The sequence below is a fragment of the Parasteatoda tepidariorum genome, chromosome 6, assembly GCF_982258835.1.
Source record: "Parasteatoda tepidariorum strain Cologne lab strain chromosome 6, Ptep-v5.0, whole genome shotgun sequence".
NCBI lineage: Eukaryota > Metazoa > Arthropoda > Arachnida > Araneae > Theridiidae > Parasteatoda > Parasteatoda tepidariorum.
In genome coordinates this window covers 69,000,809-69,016,331 of record NC_141760.1, presented here as the reverse complement: position 1 = coordinate 69,016,331, position 15,523 = coordinate 69,000,809, and the positions used below count along the sequence as shown (strand labels likewise).

The window sequence follows — 15,523 nt, the reverse complement described above, 5'->3', positions numbered from 1 at the left end:
AAAGAAGAAAAAATCCATATGGCTGCAAAAACTGAAAATTTGCCCTCGCGCCAACACTAGAGTCCCCCACGGAGGATTGAGAATATCGGCTATTCAGGAAGTAGAAACCGTGTCAGGAAGAACGACACTTCCTCTTCCGCCTGTCAACCACAACAAAAAAGCATTTGTCAAATGCACTCTTTACTCTTGCTGAACCGATAACGGAGCGACAAGAGTTTTCTGCAAGAAAGGACAAAATGTTGTTTAGTAATTGCAAAAAGTTAAAGGCGAGCACATTCTAACACCAAAATGTCCATATGGCTGAGTAAAAAAGATAATTGTTTGATAAATAAAACTTTGAATTTTTTATATACAAGTAAAAAAGCTAATTCAAACTTTTTGGGCCAATTTTAATATTTTATTTCCTTAAGCTGATTTAAACTTTTCAAGTTACTTTTTTCAGTTCCTTTTATTTTCTTTAATTGTTTCTTTTTAATTTAGTGGTATTGTAAAATATTTAAGATATCGTGTCTGTATGCCCTTTAAACCAAAGTGTAAACTATAAAACATAAATTTAATTATTAGCATAAAATTAATGTAAGATGTATTATAACTTAAATGCGTTATTTAAACATTTTACATATTTTTAGCATTCTTGTACTCAGAGTCTCCTAGCTCCGGTTCTACAGAAAGGACTCTACTGAAACTTTGAATGTATGATCATGGGCACAAGGTTTCTTTTGGCTCTGCTCAGTCATTCAAAGAACAATAGAATAAATAATTAATTCACACACTAGAGTGTGCTATGTGTATACCTTGCCATATGCGTATGCTTGCATATGTGCTTAATTTACATATGGTTTCAGCCATACATCATCACGTATTGCTGAAATTTCAAACTATATTTTAAACGAAACCTTATCTAAATAATGAATATTTGAAGTTTCATTTTGTTTATTAAAATCAGAGCTTGAAGTTTCAGAGCGTCGTCAGTTTAATTTTTACCCGCCTGTATTAAAAGGTAATCGATAAAATATACATAAAAGCGATTATAAGAAGTAAAAATGGAAGGAAATATAACACAGCATTCTATAAATCTACAAAATGCATTTCAAACTACAGGGTGTCTATAAAAGAACTCCGGGGTTTTAAAAATTCATATCTCACTAACTATAAAAGATAGCAAAATTTAGTCGATTTCTCTGAAAAGAGTAGCTCAAAAAATTTTACTCATACCAATTGGGAATGTTTGTATCAACTGTTGGCGGCGCTGCAGGGCGTTTACCTTGAAATGACGTCGCGAAATTTGAAATGATGGCGACTCTGCAACAAAAGGCTCAATGTGTTATTTGGCTCATAGAAACGAAGTCTTTAGTTACCGTACAAAGAAACTTTCGACGTAACTATGGTGTTAACCCGCCTTCTGACAAAACCATTCGTCAATGGTTCAGTGCATTTAAGGGTTTTGAAGCAAAAGTCGCCGGGTAGGCCGAGTGTGTCTCAATAGAAAGTGGACAGAATCCGAGCTTCATGCCTTCGAAGCCCTAAGAAATCGTTGACAAGATGCAGCCTGGAGTTGGGTTTACCAAGATCTCAGGGAACGAATAGTCAATTTTGTGGCAACCGTCCCCCCAGACATGCTCGCCAGGACATGGGAAGAGGTAAAATACCGTTTAGACGTCTGCCGTGCCACTAACGGGGCTCATATAGAACTTTACTAAGTGTTAAAAAAAACTTGATAATGTAAGCTTTTCAGTCATGTATAAAACATGTATGTATGTTTTTTATTTCATTAAAATATTTTGCCTCAAAACCCCGGAGTTCTTTTATAGACACCCTGTATTTAGATATAAATAAACAAGCATAATTTGGTTTTATTATACAGATATATTTAGAATAATTGGGAAACTTAAGTATTTGCGATTCTGCAGATAGCATTTGCGATTGAAATAAATTGAGGTTGATGTTCGAATCTATTTTGGCTTGTAGTGACTCAAAAGTTCAAAGACAATAGAGTCTTGAAAGGAAACCCACCAATACGAATACGCATACTCGTATTATATACCTATATCATTTACTTCAGAAATTTAGTTTTAATGTAAATTAAAACATTCTATTAGTATTAAAATCTTGGAAAAAAGCTTATATTTTGTCAACTAGAGAACTAGTAAGGCATTTTAAATTTAAACACAATATTATTGTACTTTGATGTTTTAAACAAAGAAAAAATAGTAAAGAAATAAAAAAGCATTCTCAATACTAGTTCATTTTACTGATTTTTTACTGAGAAAAAGTAAAAATTAAAGTTTAAAAAAATTACATTTTAGAATAAAAGTGACATTTAAATGTTCTCTTAAAACTCTTTACCTATGCGTTACCTGAAGCGCTAAACATATCAATGATAAGAAATGAGCACAGTATTCACCTCAAAAGAGTATATGCTTAGAGATAAAAGATAAAAAAGAACGAAATGTTTGAAAAAAAATGTTTGCTTCTTTTGTTTCGTAGTTTTAAATTTTAGAAAAAATGTGATGTGGAAAAAAAAGGCTTTTAAATAATGCATGCTGCGAACAAACCTTTTTGTAAAAATTTTGTTGTTTATTTTCCAGCTGAAATCAAAAACAGTTGCCCTCAGTTTGTACATTTTGAAATCTTTAGATGAAGCTTTGAAAATTTTCTTCAGGCTAAATATAATAACAATTTTATTCTGAAATATGCACATAAACATGGTTAGATATTTAGTTAAATATTTTTAATGTCAAATTTTCAAGCTTATATATTTAAAACATAAAATCGTATTAAAATTGAGCTAAATTTGGAAAGGAAATTATTTTATTAATAACAACCTACATTATATGACTTAGAAAGTAATGTGCAGACAAGCTTTAATAAAACTTAATTATATTATTAATAGAGATCGATTGTTGATCGCAATGATTACATATAATACGTACTCTAAACTTCAAACAAAATCAAAATGCGCTGGCAGGCATTATTTACAAAACGGGATTTTTTCTTTAAAGTTATGTATTTTCTGATATATATTTTTTTATGACGTATATTCATTTATTTTTATTTATAAAACTAAAGACGAAAAATAGTTTGAGAAACAACTGACTATGGTATAAGATTTAATTAAAACCACGAAATCGTTGCTTTAACAATATTATATTACATTGAAAGGAAGTAATTTAATCAAAGTATCCCTCCAGAAGAAGTTAAATTCAGTTTATTATAGCTCACATAAATCACAATTAATATATCTATTTAAGAAATAAACTTACAAAGCAGTCATATCAGCCTAAGCAGTAAGCGAAATTAATTCAAACAATGCGAACATGGAAGAATGGGAGAAGATAAGTAATAATTAATATGTTTCTGTATATTGTATATGGAAAGAACTCCTCTCACCATTCCTCTCTGGTAGTGGTGCTGTCTATGGTTACAGATTTCAACTACTTCAAGGTGAGAAAAATGAGTCAATATTTGTGACAGGTTTTGTGTTATATCGAAAGGGAGAAAGGGAATCAGGGTAGAGAAAAGTTACCTTCTTTGAAATTCACATTTTTTTTATTTCCATGGCAGAAGACAGCCTTAAACTTTGCGGCGAGGTGAATACCTTCTATAGGCAAACTATAAGTGTATTTTGAGAAAAGGTAGCAAAATAAAGAATGACTTAAACTTCGAATATTTATGCAAGGTTTTGAGACAATAGATTTAAAAGTGCAAGAGTTTGGGTATGGGTGGAGATTTTTGGCTATTTTTTGCACTGTAAAATATGTTAATTACTGGAAACTACTATACGCTAACGCGATGTAGTGAAACAAGATACACAAATCTTTGATCTAGGTTATAATATGGACTAATGTTGTTCTTATACATTACTTCGCTTAAAATAGCCACCACATTTTTTAATTATTCAGTAACACTGCAATTTATAATTGCAATAAGATAAGATAGCCGTAAAAGTCAGTAAATTTATTTTTACGATGCAATACGAAGCAACAGTTATTAGTCCATACAATTTATTACCGAAACTCGACTCACGAATTTCAAAAGAGCTCTTAGCATTTTGATATAAACTTAAAAATTTTAAAATCGCATATTAACATGATAAATGTTACATAACGTGTGTTTATTCCATAACAAGAAAAAAACAATATTAAACTATTTAATAGGAATTAAATACATCATTTATGCATGTGCAATGCGTAAAAAAGTGGACCTCCTTTAATAATTTTTGATCTACTAATGATCAAGCTTTAAGACTCAATCTTAATGACTCGAAAGGGGGACTTCGAATTTACTAATCAATAAGTACAGACAATAATTTAAGTTAGTAAATCCGACACAATATGTACTTTCTCTTCAAAAACATAACTTTTTATTCAACGTATTTAGTTTCTTGACTTCCAAACTACACAGGGTGGTCGCAATCTGGGAAATATAATCCCAATAATTTGGTCTGGATAGCTTTCCAAAGTTTGGACCCCTTAATATTAGTTCTATTTTTGGAGTATTTCGCTATATCTCCAGAACTTTTTAATCAAATTGAAAAATTTTTGCACTCAATTATGAAATTTCTTTATCCAAAGATGCAAAAAAACAACTTTAGTACATATTTAGTATTCTTTATTGTTTCATTTAAAAATTGGTTGCAAAAATTTGGAATTGTAAGGTATAAAATTTTTTGAATCATTTTAAATAACATAATTTTGCACGGCAAAATGCAATATTTGAGCGAAATTGGTGAAAAAGTTGCTGAAAAATCGAATTCTAAATATCTGACTTTTTTGAAATTCAATTTTTCAGGAACCATTCCAACGAAGTTGCTCAAATTTTGCATTCGATCATGCTAAATTATATTCTTTAATATAATGCAAAATATTTTATGCCTTTTTTAAAAATAAAATAATGAAAAAATAATAAATATTTACTAAACGTTTTTTCTTCGTGGATTTAGTTTTGGATAAATGAAATGTTTAACTGTGAGCAAAAATGTTTCAATTCTCCTAAACATTTCTCGAAATATAGCGAAAAGAGGTTCAAACTTTGGAGCTCTCTCTTAATCAAACTATTGGAACCATATTTCAAAGAATGCGGTTAACCCCTATATTTTAGACAGGTTTCTCATCTGTGAAAGCATTTTCTATCATGGCGTTTTTGTTCTTTTACTCTCAAAAAAATATTTCTTTAAAGCAAGTGTTTACGTAAGATTATTTAAAAAAAAAGTTTTCTTTTTCTACTATCGAAATAGCAACTGTGATAGTTATTCAGATATTTTCATTACACTTAAACATTCATGACTTTGAAGTTTGCTTACCCGAAGATTAAATATGTTGGAAATAATTCCGATCAAACTTTTTATTACATAATTTATTGATTCCAAACCAGCCAACTTGAGCTTTATTTTAAGTGTAGACGTGCTCATATAGTAAAATACGAAACATTTTAGAAATTTTGAGAGAATAACATCGTAACATTGATTTGTGGTAAAGGCTTTATTTGGATCGCATTTGAAATAAAAGACCATTTCCATCACTTTAAAAGGAAACGAAATAGACTCCAAAAAAATAAGAACAAAACACTCATCTCCCCAAATTCCAAGCTCTCTACTAGTTGTGATGGGGAAATCGAAGATATACCTGGGGTACTTCAAATCACAATGGAAAACAAAAACAAAAATGATCTCTTGGGAAGATAAGAAAAAAAATGTTTGGGAAAATATTTTGTTTTTCTTGTTTAGAATTTATGTTTCCCACTACTCCACATTTGTTTTCTTTTTAGCAAATATAGCAGCAACATAAGACATTGGGATCTATTGCATTTGTGCAAAGCGTATCTATCTATAGATTAGAATTCCCTGTTGGGAACATCACACAATCCCTCCACATCAGATTATTTTTTGTAAAAGAAGCATTATATGAAACAATTTAATATTTTATTGGTTTCTATGTGCTATGTGTATTATTTATATGACAAATTTAATATATTTTAATATTTTATTGGTAAAATTTTTGGACATTAAAATGTATTAAAGGCAGTTGAAAGAACTGGAATAAAATACTTCCCGCATTATTTATTGTTAAAAAAATTATTAATCCAACAGGGATGGTTTAAAACAAATATTTTCGAGGGGCACATATTTTTTTCGTCAGAAATTGACAAATCATGCACGCATTTGATACACTAGTTTCAAAGATTCAAGTTTTCAAATTTCAGATAAAATATTCAAATTTAAATTTTTATCTTTTATTAATAAATTTATTTTTATTGAACAAATTATTCAGTTGGTTGAAATTTAGGAATATTTTTCCCTTAGAAATTTCCCGAAATTTTAGATTTTTATGCATATTGTTTGTACTTTTAGTATTGTTGCTCTAAATGTTTTTTCATTTAAGAAATCAAAAAAATGTCTAAGCCTAAGGCTCATATAAAAATATTATTTTTATCTGTTTTTCAATAGAATTTGCAACATTTCTTAATAATATACAAATAAATTTTCAAGCACTTTTGTCAAAATTATAAAAATAATATTTTATCACTTAAGCATCAAAAATAAAAATAATAATTTTAAAATTTAAAACGAAAGCAATAAGCAGTATATTACTTACTGAAAACCAATTAAAATATAGCATTAAGAGAACTAAGACGTGGCAATTGCTACATCAAACAGAAACTTTAAATATTTTCGTAAAATGAAGCTTCATTTCTTTGCTTTAGTAAGCTATCACCATTTTGATCATTGTGAATAGTTTTGTGTTTTTTCTTTTCCCCAAACGTATGAAACCAATATGATTCCTAAAAAAAACACATATAAAATTTTTTTACAACATGCATAATTAATTTATTCCAAATATATACAAAATATTTTATGCATAGATATATAATTGCGTTTAAAAATCACATCCAAACATTTTTATCTAAAAAGTCATTATGTTGTGCAATAATTCCATTTCAGAAACTCATATATAATACCATAATCACATTTAAAATTACTAAAAACATATTTGGAATCCTTAAAGTCCTATGAGAATTTCATTACTAAGAAAAGACTCGTTTTAAATTAAAGTTGTGACTAAAAATTTGTATTCGACGTCTTTCTCCCTTGAAAGTTTAAACACTTTTTTTCAAAATGGATTATGTTTAAAAGCTGCGTCTTCTTCTGAATTTAGAAATGTGTTGAATTCCCAATGTGATCGCAGAATAAACTTTAACACTTATTTTAACTATTTTAACATTACTTTGACTTCTTACAATTTTTTATAAAATATGCATAGCATGAAGAATAAGAAATTTAATAATAGAAAAACATATATTTAAAGTTAATTGCAACTGAAAACGTATCTCATTATTTTATTGTAAATTTCAATTTTTTTGAAAAAAAAATCTCTAAGGTTACAATTCGATAAACGGTCTGTAGTGTGTCTACCACAACTAAAATGCAATTTCAATTCACTAGTATATAGGGAATGTTATCTCGATTTTATATGTTGGGGTACCTTTTTACAGATGAAAGTTGTCACTGTCACAGTTGTCAAAGTTGTATATGCTTTTATCATCCCAGACAACACATTATTGGAAAAAACTTTTCAAATATTAATGAATTAGCATAACTCAGACTTTTAAATTTTTCAAAATTCGGCTTTTCTTTATGTTGGCATTTTGCGCCATTTTTATGCCAGAGTTGGGCTGGCTTAAAAATAATGTCATGAATACCAATTATAATTTCTCAACATACTTTAAGATGCTATGTTATTAGCCAAAAAGTGTTATTGTATTTTACGTTAGCGCATTTGAAGAACAACCTTAAACTTAGTTTTTAAACTTAGAAATCTCACAACTAAGCCTCGTCAAAAGAGATATTAGTGTTATCTATTATATAATAAAATTATCAAGTTTTCAATGGTGAGTGTAGCTCTTTTACCATTGAAACTGATTACTGATTTTAATACATACTGATTTTAACTGAAAGATGTGTTGTTTTCAACAATATTTGAATTAAACTAAAATCATATGAAATATGATTTTTACATGATTATAAAATTACACAACGCATGTAAACAAGAAATATTCTGGGAAGTATTTTAACTCTCATTTACGGAAATCGCTTGCTTAGTCAACGACACACAGCAATCTAGATTTTTAAGAGGCGAAATATTTCTAGAAAAAAAATGTGGGATTTTCAATTTATATCCTAATTTATTAAATGTGCATATTAATTAATCAGACGTAATTTTTTATGCTCTGTGACGAAAAAAAAATTATCCGTAGCGGAAGAGAGATTTTGCAGTTTGCATTTTCTCGATCGCAGATTATGCGCTAACTTGGTAAGGAACCTAGGAGTGTAGAAAGTGCAAAAGCAATCTATTGCTGCAAATCTAAAACTCATAAAACGATAAAAATTTAAAAGATCTAGAAATATTACCCGAATATATGGAAAATATATATCGGTAATGTTTTTTTTATGATCGTGTGTTCTGTATTTCATATTGTAATATTAACTTTATTAGGAAAAATTATATTTCCGAACGTATTTCTAATTTTTAGACTTGAAAACTAATAGTTTACCAACGATATATAAGCAGATAGTAGTAGCTTATTTACGTCACACTCGAGTTTCACTGTGGGCTGCTACCCGTGACAGTCTGGGAAAGAATGGATGAATCGAAGAAGACATGCCATCACATTTTTGATTCTCTGATTCCTCCAATTTGGTAACCAGACGACCTGCACTCGAAGTCGCACACTTTATGGTCGAACAGGTTAACGAGAATCGATATCGGACACCAAAAATCCCGATGCAGGTTGATCAAAGCAACAACTCCTAGAAAAGAGAAAGGCTCAGTCCGGGTTGCACTCACGGAAATGCTCACGGTTTCGGCACCGCTTGGCGCGGTCGAGAATAAGCTCGCTGAAAACCGCAAAATTAAGAATATGGTAACCCAACCGATCTATGCGTCACATCTTGCTACAGCGTGCAACCCTATTACGTTGATTGAGTAGGAAAATGATGGTTCTATTCTAGGTAAAAATTTCTTTCTTATTCACTTCTATCTTCACACCGCTCTTGTATTTTTTATAAGCGGTTTTCGTTTTGAATGAAAAATTCATACTTAATTTAATGTTTATGTCTCAGAATTTTATTTGAAAATAGATTCTTGTAAATATTTTACTTTTCAACTTCTTTTTTTTATTATTATTGTTCATGAAAGTGTAAAATCTATTGTTTTTTTTATTTTACTTTACTTGCTAAGACAGTTTACCATTCTTTACTATGCTATATATATAAAGGCTTGTGTGCTCACTATATACTAAGGCATATTGCATTCAGTTTCCAATTCAAATGTAAGAAAATTTTATATAAGGTATTTTTATTGCAATACATTGCAAAAATTACCTTTATCGCTAAATTCAGCATTTCAGATGCGTAATTAGGAAAAAAAATTAATTCTTTTATTCCAAATGCATAATAAAAATTCTTCACAATGAAATACATATTGTTACGCTAATAATGAACTATAATAGATTTGAAAAATGAGTTAAAGAAGAACTTTATACAGTTAAAAAAAATTGCCTCACTTGTTTGCTTTATCAGATGCAGGAGATTTTATTAAATCGTTTTTTCTCAAATAAAACATTTAATCAGAAAAAGGTGATAATTTTCAATTGGAAATATATATAAGAAATTTTTCACCAAGGAATCGATACTTTTACGCAAATAATAAATTAAGATAGATCTGAATAAATACAACTGAGAAAGCAATTAATACATTTAAAGTGCTTTAATTTAACCTTATCATTTTAGTCATTTGTTTGCAGTTTCAAAAGCAATAAAAGTTTCAAAAAAAATGTTTATTTCATTCTCATACGCAGCACTTTACTTTAACCTTATTATTTTATTCATTTTCAATAAGATGTAGATTTTAATGACACTACTTCAATATTTTGAAAGTTTCAAAAATTATAAAAATTCAGAAAAAAAAGTTTTATTTAATTTTAATCCGATCAAATTTATTTTAACATTATTTTACTCAAATGCAATTTCAAAAGTGATGAAGTACAAGAACCAAGTTTTATTTTATAATTATACGACTAAAAATTTTGCCATTTCTTATAACATTACTAAATAAGATATTATACAATAGTATAAGAAAAAAATTTGAATGGTAGATTCAAAATAAATAATAAGAAATACTTCACAGAAAAATCGATATTTCTACACAAATAATAATTAATTGGGGAATATCTTAGGAAATGGATCTACAAAAGCAAATTATACAATTAAAATAATTTATCCTTAGAATGCAGTGAACTATTTTGTTAATATGAAATATATTTCAGATGTTTTTGTAAATAGTTTTAAAAGCTTAAATAAACATGTATAATAAAATTAGTTACAATTCCTTGACATAAGAGTTTCTCTGTTTCTTCAGTTTGATTAGACCAATCTGAACTTAAGTATATATAAAAGTAAAATATATTTTATATTTCAGGGCTCTAAGAGAACTTTTGCTTTTATTTGTTCCTTAGCATTTATGCTATTTTTAACCTAATTGATTTGTTTTATCCACCGTGATTGCTTGCATCTTAAAAAATATCTATAGTTGATTTATAGAGAAAATTACATTGTCAACTTTCATCATAATTAACAACACTTAAACTCGAAAAAAAGTTGTTCGCAAGTATAACACTAGTTTCCATTGCACCCATTTCAATTATAAATTTGAAGTTTAATTAAAAAAAAAAATTATAACTTTAAACGCGATAAAATGATTTTATTAAAATTTAAATCAAATCAGTAAAAATAATATTTCATTTATCTATTTAATTATTATTATTTTTTAACTAAGAAATTGAAAATAAAAAACACTTCTGAGAAAACTCCAAACAAGTCAATACAATCAATGTATCAGAATACGTCATAAAATTTTAAATAAGTCATAAAAGTAAGTCAAGTCATAATAAAAATAAGTCATAATAAAAATAAATCATAAGTCTTCACAGTCATAAAATTTTAAAATTAAATTCCAGCTTAGAAGTTCAGATTAAAACTAAATTTGAAAGATTTAATTAAAATTATTACTAAATATTGCAAATAGAATTTTGTGTTTTAATATTTGAGTTACATGATCTTATGAAAACACAAAAACAATGAAAAAAATTGTAATAAAATAGTGAAAACAATTCTATCCCTTGTTTATAAGCGCTACGCAAAAGCAATTTGGCGACAGAGCAGATTTGACTTAAAAGTTTCCGCCAAGAGTGCCAAGCGGTGCCGAAACCGTGAGCATTTCCGTGAGTGCGTCCGGGTTACCATAGACAAGACATTTGAGCCCTGATGACTCAGGGGATAGAGCGTTCGCCTTCAATGAGGTGAACCAGGTTCAAATCCCAGCAATGGCTGGTAGATAGGAAATCTGAATCTCACAAAATATCCTCAGTAGTAGACGGATCATGGGTTAGAGTCTCCTTGCTGTCAGGCTAACCGTGGGAGACCTTCGTGGTTTTCCTCTCCATGTAATGCATACGGGTTAATTCCGTCAAAAAGTCCTTACCGAAGGCACATTTTTCCCAATACTTAATCCAGGAGTTCCCTTGTCTTCTGGATAGGGTTCCAAATTACAAGGCAGCGGAGTTGAACATTTGTAGTCTTAAACCCTAAATTGGATGGGCTGTTCAACAACGGTTATTAAAAAAACAAAAAAGTTTGATCTTTTACTTCAGTTTTCTACTGGGAACAGTGTTTTTGCGATCCATTTACTGAGGAACCTACGTATAATCAAAGTTGTAGCTGACCACACTTTAGTTAGCAGCAGTCGGAATATATTTTTGACTTTTCCTAACATCCATTTGGCATTAAGAATAGACCTAACATTTTAACATCCAGTCTTTCATTTCAAACGAATAGGAAAATATGTCAGAAACAGCCTCATACAAAGGTGGGTATATTGCATTACTAGATTTCGAAAGCACTAAAAGTGAACTACTGGAACATCCTGGTGAGAAAAAAAATCAGAATGGAAAAAAAAATCTATGTGAGATCTTTGCTCACAAAAGGCTCTCGAATCAATAACGAAAAAGATTCTAATACCATGAATATATATTTCTATTAGTTTAAAAAACAATAGAGCTTCAATTAATTATTTTAATTACTTTCGTTCACTGTTTCATTATGCAGTTCTTTGTTAAATGTTTATTATACAAAAGTTGATAAATTTCATTTTTGTAGCTTTAAAAATTAATATACAATATCCCTTGCACACAAAAGATTGAAGAATAGCATGGGGCATTGTAATAATATTTCTTATATTGTTGATTGTTCTCTCTATTTTTCTTCTGAAATTGATGCATTACTTTTTTTTCTTCACTTTTTATCTGATCTTTATGAGCAAAAAAAAAAAATGTATGCGGAAAATTGCAAAAGAAAGTATCGCTAAAGTTAAACAAAAAAAGTTTTTTAGAAAAAAAGCTGACAAAAAAGTAATTACGGAAGAGAGCTGATTATAAATGAGGACTCATTACGGAAGGGTTCAACATCTGTCGTCATTTGGATGTGTATAATGAGCCTGATTCACATCAAAATCTTAAACAGCAGGCTTTAATCTTCCAATGGCTGGAAAGGAGAAGACGAAAAGATAGAATAAAAGACAAGAATATGAAGACTGATCGAAGCTGTTTTCTAATTATCTACCGTCTGCATGATAGAACTATGCGTGAATTTTAAATAAGGCGGAAAGAGTTTCCTTTTAAGGAAAATACTCGCTGAACTATGCAAAGATAAAAAAAGAATATTAAAAAATATCTGCAATTCAAAAAGTTATTTTCACTATGTTGGCAATTTTTTATTTATGAATAGATTTGAAAGAAACATTGTAATTATTTTCTTATTTCGTTCGGATATTATACTCCAATATAAAAATAGTCATTGATGTTTTTCTTTTCAGCTTCAAAATTAAAAATGACAACTTAAGAATTGCAACAGGAAATTTCAATGTTTTTTCCTTTCATTTTATGTTTTTAGTGCAAGTGTTAATTTTTAAAAACATCATTGTTTTCTTCTGAAATTTAAAGATTTTTAAAGCTTACGTTCTACAGATGATAATTAATGATAATGGTCTAAATTTGGAAGATATTTGAAGAGCTTGAGGCATTATGGTACACCCCATAATCTTGCATTTATTGCATTTCAAAATGTTAAGAAGGACATTTTTGTTGGAAAACATCACGATTTTCTATGGAATCATGGAAGAAAGGGGGATAATTGTTTTTAATTTAAACTTACTTTTACATAATTTTGATAACAGAGTGATAGTGACAGATTACCTGAGAAGTAATGCAAGATATGTTCTCTTTCATACACATTATTTTTTTATTTGATAAAATTCTAACAATTCAGAAGATATTCTTTCTGAAAAAACAATATCAGGAGGCAGTTATACTGCGTTATTTGATAAATACAGATTTAAAATTTAACATGAAAGGATTTTTCCAATAGGCTCTTGTTATTGATATTTTTTTTCCTGTGACTTGATTTACTTTTGCGTTAAATTAGTTGTTACTGACTGAGTTAAAGAAAATTGCGTCCTTTTTAAATTTGCAATTTTTTTATAAATTTCGTTTGCTCTCAGCCCCTTGTTTAGAAAATGAACAGAAATACAGCAAACATTTTTCTTTTTAAAAACAATTACTGATATAGATTTGGAATATTTAGATATTTCTCTGTAAAACCACTACTCAGTATACTATAAACTTAGAGGAAAATAATTTAGAGCCTATTATCCCATCAGACGTATGTAGAATATTATTTTTAAAATTTATATAGGAGAAGATTAAATGAAGAAATCAAATCCTAGTATCAAGTTCAAGTAAAAACGAAAAAAAATTATGCCGAATTATTAAATGGAAGAAAGAGAAATTTAAAGAGAAATCAGAAATGAAAAAGCCGGAGACAATTTTCAAAAAATGACAAACTCTCATGAATTGTGTTCTTGTTGATGTACTTTAAAAACTATTCCTGGAGGATATGTATAATACCTTGCACGATCATTTTATGATTTAAGAATTTTATAGATTATCAATAAATTTAACAAAGGCAATTTAGCATTTTCATGGTCTTCTAAGTGCAATTAATTAGAATATAACGCTTTTGTTAAATTATATATAAATTAATACTCACTACTTGTATTTGTTCCGATTCACAAGAAGCTGTTATTTCTACAGATTCCAAATATGAGAAGTGTTATTTCTACAGATTCCAAATATAGGTAACTTGAGAACCTATACAAGAATTACAATAAGTATCATAACTATTAATCATCAAAAACTATAAAAATGTAAGAAGATCAATTAGTATTCCTTATTTCTTAGAATAACTGAAATTTAAATGAGACAAAAATATTTTAATCGTTTATTTAGTTGCATATTAAAATGAGCCAAAAATGTTAAACCGCAATACACCGAAATTTTCCGCAATAATCTTTACTTAATGATTCTAATACTGTTCTAATATAGATTTTTATACAATGCATAAAATGACAAAAATAAAAATGCTTAGCAAGGCTATTTGTACCCCGGAAAGAAAAGATGAAATTGGTAGCAAAATAATTTTATTTTTAGCTTGTTTTCACAAGGAATATGCAAGCAAGGCTACCAAGACTTATTACTTAACTTTAAAATGGTTTTCCAACAAGCTTTTTCTCATTTCTGGGGCACAAAGTGTCATAGGCTTGAATTTTATACTTTACCCAAAAGACCAGGGAACTCCTGGATCAAGCATGAAGACATGTAAACCTTTATGAATGAGTTTTTGTCTCACCCTCATTACCCGTGCCGTTACATGACTACCATGAAAAACTCACTAGGTTAGCCCGACGGCAAGAAGAAATCTAACTAATTCGTCTACAACTGATTATATTTTAATTCAGTAGTATAGTCAGTGTGAACTGCGAAACATAACATATCGTACAACTTACATTGCTTAAGCATTGGATTTGCAACGAGTATAAAGAGCGATTATTTTGTCGACTATAAAGAGAGATTATTATGTGAAACATAACATATCGTACAACTTACACTGCTTAGACATTGGCTCTGCAACGAGTATAAAGTGCGATTATTTTGTCCACTATAAAGTGCGATTATTATGTGAAACATAACATATCGTACAACTTACATTTGCTTAAACATTGGCTTTGCAACAAGAATAAAGAGCAATTATTTTGTCGAGTGTAAAGAGCTATTATTAATTGAAACGTGACATATCGTACAACTTGCATAGCTAAACATTGGCTTTGCGACGAGTATAAAGAAAGATTATTTTTTGAAATAAAAAGTATATGTTTTAAACAACTTTAAATTATTTAGAATCAGACATGTAGTATCAAAAATTTTCTGACTAAAAAAATTTTCTGTTAATGCTGCGAGCACCAATTTAAGACTGTTTTTTCTTTATACCATAACATATTTATTCCTATCACTGAAACACATTTATTCTTATAACAGAAATAGAAATTATTTCTTCAAACAACTTATGCAACCATGA

The 15,523-nt window shown here is 28.8% G+C and overlaps 1 long non-coding RNA gene across 7 annotated transcripts in view; it reads right to left on the bottom strand.

Moving 5' to 3' along the window:
* LOC107453432 (uncharacterized) overlaps positions 1-15,523 on the bottom strand; it is an 83,335-nt gene that overhangs the window by 27,725 nt on the left and 40,087 nt on the right. For 5 of the 7 annotated variants that reach the window (XR_015434721.1, XR_015434720.1, XR_011636386.2 and 2 more), the window contains 2 exons: positions 14,159-14,259; positions 6,594-6,780 (listed from right to left, as the gene is read on the bottom strand). This is a non-coding gene — a long non-coding RNA (uncharacterized LOC107453432). Of the gene's footprint in view, positions 1-6,593; positions 6,781-8,550; positions 8,807-14,158; positions 14,260-15,523 lie in introns of all 7 variants that reach the window. The other 2 variants (XR_011636387.2, XR_011636385.2) reach the window with 2 other exon arrangements.